Below are 8,741 nucleotides of genomic sequence, written 5' to 3'. Positions count from 1 at the left end.
CTTTATCTGGGATTTTTTTCTAATCAAGAAAATGTAGAAAAGGCGGGTTTTGTTTTAAACAAAATAAACCCTAGAAAATTAGAAAATTTCCGGGTTCTCAAACTCATTTTTTTCGGGGCGTCACAATAACAGTTGGTCCTAGGGTTACAAACAACCCTCAAAACCCTTCATTTTTACTAAGATCAACTCATCTTGAAGGAATCGCGTAGCCCTAACATTTTGGGCAGCATGCCCTCTGTATTTTGCTATATTCCAGCCATTTATGGCTTCATTATTTTTCCTCAAGTCAGTCCAATTCAACACATAAGAAATCTCAATACAATAGCCCTTCAACTAGGCTCAAATTCATCCAAATACAAAGCAAGTCTAGGAATGCAACTAGAAATCAAGTTTTAAGAACAAAAGCTAAATAATAGGTTTGACGTCTCTTAGCGGAACAGACACAACCGAAGCTATACTTATCGGATTGGGGTGCAATTTATACCGTTTCGAAGCTAAGATAAAGGCCTACAACTTTGATGAAGACCACTCAGTCCAGTTCGTATTTTCTCTAGGTCAAAATTGCAAATTACAGAACTAGCATCTCACAATCAGACTAGTTAACCGTACTATGATTAAACGACAATAAGTCAGGCTACCGAAGTCCGATTGAGGTGTATCTTATGGCGTTTCAAAACCAAGACATATAGCTACATTTCGTATGAAGACCTATAAAGTTAAATCATGCATTTTCAGAGTCAAAAATTGAAATCCCCACGAAGACAGAAAACTGTCCACGAAAATAGGGTTTATGGGCAGTCAAGGGTATTTCAGTCATTTCATGGGTTACAGCTCTCCGATTGAGCTGAAATTTTGTAGGAAGTTAATTAACATCATTTCATATAACTTTCATGTTTTGTACTAAGCCTAATTCGGCCTCTAACCTAGTCAAACAGAACCGGAAAAATAGGGCAAATTGGAACCCTAAAACTGGAATTTCCGCACAAAATCGAAATTTTTCCGCAAACAATCGCAATTAGCACACAAGGGATCCATTTAACACAATTTAGATCCATCAATTCAAGCCCAACCATATCCATCATAGGAAAACAGAAAAATTCTCACAAAAATCAGAAATTTAGCTAACTTCACTCTAATCCATAAAATCTTCCATATAATCAACTAATTAGCTACCACAAGTTACCAATTGACCATTATTAGAAACAAAAGTGAGTTCCAAGCAAAATACCTTAACTACTCAAGAAAGGTAGTAGCTTAAGGGTCTTTCTTCCAAAACAACTCCACCAAGTCCTTCAAACTCCCTTAGCAAGTCAATTTTGTGGACTAATTCAAGAGTTAATCGGTTGGATTTCAAGATTTGTGCAAGAAATGGAAGATATAGTTGAAGCTTTCTTTTCTTTTCTCTCAAGAGGAAGTTCGGCCAAGGAGGTATGAAAATGAAGATGATTTGGGTCAAAATTGGAGTTTTAGTAAAGTGAAAGAAAAGTTAGGCAAGTCAACTTCCAATCGGATCGTGACACTTGGCCCTTCTTAAGTGTATTCTTATCCCTTTGTCTACCAAGCTTAACCTAGATAACTATCCTCTAATTATCTCCTAACCCCTTGTAAAATAATATCTCTTCATACAAAACTTCAATTAATCGTCAAAATTTTATCGCACTTAGCGCACTAGCGGGTCCCACGTCGTGAACGCACTTCAAACTTATCAAGACTAACTTATACCATGAAAAATGATTTTAAAACTATATTTACTTATAAAAATCTCGAAAAAGCAATATAATAGGGTTTCATGAAGAAAATGCATGCAAGAAAGAAAATAACATATTATGAGATAAAGAAAATTTACGAGTTCTCACACTCTCTCCCCCTTAAAGAAATTTCGTCCTCGAAATTTTCTTATCAACGGAATCTATCAAAATCTACAGAGGAGGCCTGGACAAAATTGTACAAAACAGTTCCAGCCGTTTCATTTCAGATTACCAAACAGGCCCTGCTTGAACGACCATAACTCATGACTCACAGATCGGAATCAAGAAATTCCAAAGGCATTGGAAAGCTTATTGATAAGGATATAACTTTTGTGTTTTGACCAAAAACTGAATCAGTACAGAGCATAGGGAAAAATGGGTCCAAATTTCCTGTCAGAACTGGCCAACTTCAAAGGCAGTTCTAACGCCCAATTTTGTTTTAGGTATAACTGGAGCTACAGAACTCCGATTTGGACACATTTTATACTGTTTTGAAGCTAAAACAAATATCTACAAATCTTATGAAGACCTCAACACCCATTTCACACGTTATCGAGGTGATCTGAGCATGGTCAGAAGCGAAATCAAGAAACGCAGCAAAATTCTGGGTTTAGAATAGAAGTGAGTGTTTTGGCCATAACTCAGGTTACACAGATCCGTTTGACCCGAAATTTTGCAGGAACAACAAGGACTGAAGAAGCTACAACTTTCATGTTTTGGGCAAACCCTAAATCCATACGTAACATAAAGAAAAATGGAGCCAAAGTTCAGATGCTGGGCTGGCCTGTTTCCCCGTTTTGCCGGTTTCAAACGTCGCAAACGCATGGTTCATTTCTATGGTTCTCATGCAAGTTTTCCAACCAATTTCATACCAAATAAACACACATACACCACCTTCTATTTGCCTTACAAGAAAACCGAAATTCCTTTCCCAATTTCATCCCAACACTTAACAATCACTAACCTTAGTCTAGGCACTAATCTTACTAACTCCAACTAGTTCTAACACCTTAACCAACTACACTCTAATCATCTAAACCCTAACTCAACTAACATAACTTCCCATTAGCCTAGGGTTTCATGGCCAAATCTGATTTTTACTAAGAATCACCATACAATTGAAATTAATACACCAATGACTCCATTTCCAAGTCAAAACCCAACCAAATCGAAATTGAATCATGAAGCAAGAAACCCTAATCTTTCCATAGCCTTAACCGAAATTGATGGAGCAATAAACAACTAGAATAAACCATCAAACTACACAATAATCACCACATAAACCATACAAATTCATAATTACAACAAAAACATCACTTCACATGGTTTCAAGACTTAATCACCAAGAGTTAACTTTCAAATCAAATGATTTACCTTCACTCAAGCCTTGTTGATGATCAAACCACAACAATCAAGTGGCAAAGTTGTTGCCTTAGACTCCAAAATCAAGATGGAAGCTAGAAGAAGTTGAACTTGGAAGAACTTTTCCTCCTTTCTTTCTTTCTTGCTCTCGGCCTTCTCCCTCTTTTTTTTTCTTGGTTTTGTTTTGTTTTGTTTCTCATGTTTCTCTTATAAATCCTATGATAGAATATTAGTCAAAGCTTTGGAAGATATTTTCTAACACCACCAATCACATAAAAGCCCCAATTTGCTCCTTAGCCCTTACACCTTTACTTTCTCTTTCTTACACTCTTGCCCATACATATATAGAAAGCTTTCAATTAACTCCATAGGACCTAAACTTAATCTAGTCCAAACTAATTAATCTTACTTAATTTCTCTACTAATCACCCCACTAACTTAATCATCTACACTTAATCATACTTTCTCCATAATAAAAACAATTAAACAACAACCTTTATAACATTGGCAAAATTAGGGTTTTAAACCCAACTTAAGCTTTCTAATCTATTGGAACACTAGAGGGTTTACTAGTCTGAGGTTTTCTAACTTTTAAACTTACTTAACCTATATAAAATAAATCGAATCCTATACTTACTTGTACCAAAACACACTCTAGTCTACCAAACATGAATTACAACTCAAATTTGTGATTAATACAAAAACTAGGATTTTATAAATAATCCAATTTAAGGTTTTCCAATAATTTAGTACAAAATAGAACAAAATGCTATTAATATCACATAATTTCAAAATTAAGGACTATCCGGGGTCTCACAACTGTACTTAACCTAATGAATCAGTAGTATTAGGTATATGTCTTGGTTTCGAAACGCCATAAGATACACCTCATTATTAGATAAAACAATGAAATTACGGCATTCAAAATATCTGATACCGAGAACGGTAGATATGTGAATACTAGAACAACTATATTTTCCTTGAGCTAAGTATTAATCCATGACTTTTGGCCAACTAATACAAACTCGAAACCCTAAACTGGAATTTCCACACCAAACCAGAAATTTTCCGCAACCAATCATATCCAACATATACCAACTTCATTTCACACTATAACAAACCATCAATCCATGACTAAACAATAATTACTATATAAAAACAGAAAAATCAATAATAAATCTGTGAGAACCCGAAAATTTTCTTATTTTTATAGAATATTATTGGAATATTTAAATGATTATTCACTCATTTTCTTCGAATTATTTATTTCGACCATTTTAAATCCATTTATATGGAATGACGCCTCTTTATAATTTTAAAGCGTTTTGTTGAAAAATTCTCTTTTCGAAAATTTGATTAGTCCGGAACGACGGGTGCATGTTTTTCTAGGCTATACTTGAATAGGGAGAGTATTAATATTGAAGAATTAAGAACGATCAATAATAGATTAAGAAAGGTTAATGGAGGAATTTATACTCAATTCACGTGAGGACTCGTAAAATTCCATTATTTTAAAATCCCTAATTTTGGCTAAAATAATTATTTATTTGGATTTTTGCCACGAATAATATTTTCTAGCCTATTAGACCTAAGTACATGGTTTTATAGCTTCGTTATATTTTTTAAAAGTGTCTCGTTTCAAAAATTATTTTCTTATAAGCTTGTTTAGTGAAAAGGTGAAAACGTGTCCAAACACTTTAGCCAATTGGGATTACAATAAGCTAAAAATTTAAGACCTATACAATGGACCTAAAATAGACAATTTTAGGTTTAAACACACAAGTAATAACTAGTGGTACGATCGTTATAAGAATTTTTCAAAGGTTTTAATTTTTATTATGCCTAAATTAGAAATACGTGTTTTCACGTGCGCGCTTAATTGAGGGACTTTGGACCATTATTTTGGGACAATTAAGAATGAATAATATTTATATGAATGTAAGGGCCCTAGAGGTTTAGTGCACTAGTGCAACAAACGTAAGAGAAATCGGATACAAAACGCGCGCGTAGGGTACTAGTTAAAAATTGATTTGACGTATCAAAGGATTTGACGTCGAGCGTCTTTTGTACGCAAAGGCTACAGAGCCGAAATTCATTTCCTTTTCTCTGCTACAATGGCCGGCTAGACTGCAGCAAAGGAACAACCAAAGTCACCATTTCTTTTCTTCTAAAACTCAACCAAATTCTTACCAAAACTTCCCTAGATTCTCACCAAACTTCACATTCGTTTAGCTTTTCACTTGGACAACAACTTAGGCTGGAAAAGGGAGGAGTTTCACGGCTGTCTTCAGGCTTCATAGGGACCGAAATTTTCTGATTTGAACAGCCATCAAAGTAGGTAGCCATCTAACTTCTTAAACTTGTTTATGGAGTTTGATTTACGCATTTGAGTTGGAATCTTTACTTTAGTAGCTTGTATTGTTGGAAAACGTGGGCTCTATGAATTCCCACTCTTGGGTTGTTGCTGAATCTGTGCTTGATGAAGTTTATGATGACGGATTAGTGTTTAAGTTAGTGTTTCGTTGAAGAAAAACTGCAGGAAACTCACGTAGAGAGCAAGGGCCAAACTTGACCATTTTGCCCCTGCTCTGTTCGGTCATTTTATTGCAGAAATTGAGGATTTAATGGCTTGATTGTGTAGTTTACATGTTGTAGAAGTTGTGTACAAAATTTCGTTGAAAAATATTGAGTTTTGGTTGCTCAAACGAATTTATTTCAAAAACTAGTAAACTGGAAAACGGTTTCTCCGTAATCCAGACCAGTGGTTGTATTTCGTCCATAACTCCGTACTCCGACGTCGAAATCAGGTGCCGTTAGCGGCATTTGAAACTAGACATTTCCATGTTTTTATCGGTGTATAATGCACGTCCTGGTTTTATGTGTGTGAGCCACACCATTCATCTGAAGTCGGCTGTCCTGTTTCTCCGTTCTGCCGAAATGATTTGATAATGCTGCAACTTGAGCCTTGATTTTGAACCGGTTGCATGCTGAAACTTGAAACGATTTCTTCTGTGAAGTTGTAGCCCTATGAATTTATTTTCTAACACTATCAATCATTCCCAATTCCGAGTTAAATTGAGAGAGTTATGATCAAAATACGGCGACTGCTCGTTTTGAAAATCTTAGATTTGGACAGATTGCCTTAAGGATTTTTCCAAACATTGGTTGATTGAATGACCCCCCCTCCCGAGGGTATTTTTCCGTGAAATTTGATAGAGAGATAACCTTCATATGGAAGTATTATACTGAAAAATTTGGTGTCAATCCAAGTCCGTTTCGGCACTTAACTAAAGGTCCAAAGTTGGAACCAAATCTGGAAATTTTGTAACAGTCTTAAATTTTTCCCAACTTTGAGCTACCATATCTTGGTGCTCGAAACTCCGATTCTTGATCCGTTTGTTCTGACCTAAACCTTACTTGCACCTCTAATTGATCTATAAATTTCAATGGCTGGTTTGCAATGAGTGAATTCTGCCGAATTTTCAAAGTTAGCGAAAAAACCAACCCCGGCTCAATCCTGGGTGATTTGGAACAGCAACTTTAGGCTCATTTTTTAGCACTTTCCACTTCGATTCATGGAAAAGTGTCTTCTAGGAACTTGCAGTACTTTCTAAGAGGTTTTCAACGGTATAAAGTTTTCCAATTCTCGACTTATGCCGAGTGAGTTACGATTTTTCAAAGATTCATAACAAAACTGAAAATTTTCCAACTTTCAAGGAAATAGAGTTTTTCAAGAACTCTTTATTCTTTTGATATTATCAAAACGTTTTATCCCCGATTTCCTAGATAAAGACTTAAATATTGTTAAATGTTATTAAACCTCTCTCGAACCTAGATTTACGAGTAATTGAGGTTCATTTTCACGGAATTTCCTAGAGTAATACTAGTGAACGAATTATTCCTCGATTATTTGGGATATGGGTGATAATTCACTATTATTTGCTCAGGCACGCACGAGGACCTCCAAGAGGACCCTACTGTGGAAGTTTGAACTCTTCCTCCAATTTACTTGCTTGCATAACTTGGTGAGTGTCAAGTGTATGCCTACTTGAACCCTAAAGTCTTGATTCATGCTTGATTCACCTGATTTCATGCTTAGCTTAACTGATTTTGACAAAATGGAGTCGAGTGTGTACTTGATCGCACTCGTTCTCATTTGAAACGAATGACTCATGCTTAACATGATTTGCTTGGTTTACATGACTTGAAGTGTCTGCTTAAACCTATCAAATGCTTGAATACATGAAATGGTATGCTATGATTGCATACGTCGATGGAGTGAATCTCCTCGACATTTACATGACAAATGGGGGATGCCCAAACTCATAGGCCGACCTTGGAACTCGAGCCGGCATGGGCTTGGTCGGGAACCTCGGTGAGCCATGAGACTCAAATGATAAGCTTGATCTATTGAGAGATCTCGCTTGGCATACTCGTATAGTATCGCCTTATAAATGTAGTGCGGGCCCAAAGTGGTGTAAGGTGGACGGATGGGAAGTAAGTGGTGAACTACGGATATGAAAATATCAATCCGGTTGACGGAGAGTCATCACGGAAAGATATATAAACGGTGTCGGCAAATGTGGAACTTAGCTCCTGAGAGCTTCTATATCCTTGAATTGTTTCTGGTTACAGTTTATTGGTGTTATTAATTACTTGCAAGATAATACCTGAATTGTTATTGGGCTTGTTATCTGAACTATGTGGTTGCATGTGTGTTCTTGGCCTCACGAGCGTTTTGCTCACCCTGTAGATTTGTTTTCCTTAACAGGTTTGAACTCGGAGGTAAAATGGAGAAGCCCTCTTGATGTACTTTTGTTTAGGGCTTGTTATTACTTTTGGTTATGCCTTTGGTTTTGGAATTGTACTTTTGGTATGGAAATGTGACCCTGAGAACTGTCACAGTTGGTATCAGAGCCATATGCCGACAGTTGGGATCTTAAGTCCTTCGTCTGGAAAAGCCCCGAGCCTCTCGTTCGTGAAGAGTCACGAAGCGAAACTCTCCGTAAGGGATGCCCGCGTGCAGGTGGCAAGCTGATAGGTACCCCGTGATGTGACCCTTTGGACAAAATGTAATCTGTATTCTGACGTGTGGTTTGGAGAATGGATGACTATTATTAAGTTTGAATACTTCCGCATTTAGTGTATCTAAATTATTGGCTTGTATTGTGTGGTCCGGCTATAAGTTGAATGGAATTGCTTGAGTCCTGGCGAGAGCTAGGCAGGCGTTCCGCGGATACCCTTTGGTTCGCCTTAGGGAGAAGTGGGGGCGTCACAGTTGGTATCAGAGCATAGGCTTTAGATCTTATAGTGTATCCTAGGCTTAAAATTTAGGATGCCTGAGTGTGGGATTAATTTGAATATTATGTGAACTAGAGGGTCTATTGTATCCTACGGGTTAAAGAAATTGGTTACTTGAGAGTTTCTTACTTGGGACTTGTAGAAATAAAAATTGAGGAATTAGCTGATGTTATATTGAAGGAAAATATGGGATGAGAGATTAGTAGTGAAAGATTGGACAAATTTGAATTATTATTATACTTGTAAGTGTGGAAAGAAGTGAGACAATTATTAGTGCTGGCTAAAGCAGATAAGAGACCGAGATTTGATGGTCAAACTGCATGTATCGTG

The 8,741-nt window shown here is 36.6% G+C and overlaps 1 long non-coding RNA gene across 2 annotated transcripts; it reads left to right on the top strand.

The window, feature by feature from the left end:
- The first annotated feature begins 5,224 nt into the window (after nt 1-5,224).
- Nucleotides 5,225-7,992, top strand: LOC113719657 (uncharacterized). Of its 2 annotated transcripts, none has more exons than XR_003454962.2 (3): nt 5,225-5,444; nt 7,058-7,135; nt 7,882-7,992. It is a non-coding gene; the product is annotated as an uncharacterized lncRNA (long non-coding RNA). The 2 variants fall into 2 exon arrangements; XR_003454961.2 differs by having other exon boundaries at nt 5,227-5,448.
- The last annotated feature ends 749 nt before the right edge of the window (nt 7,993-8,741 follow it).

Source organism: Coffea arabica, chromosome 6e, assembly GCF_036785885.1.
Source record: "Coffea arabica cultivar ET-39 chromosome 6e, Coffea Arabica ET-39 HiFi, whole genome shotgun sequence".
NCBI classification, from domain to species: Eukaryota; Viridiplantae; Streptophyta; class Magnoliopsida; order Gentianales; family Rubiaceae; genus Coffea; species Coffea arabica.
Note: the sequence above shows the minus strand (reverse complement) of the source record. Positions and strands in the feature narration are given on the sequence as shown.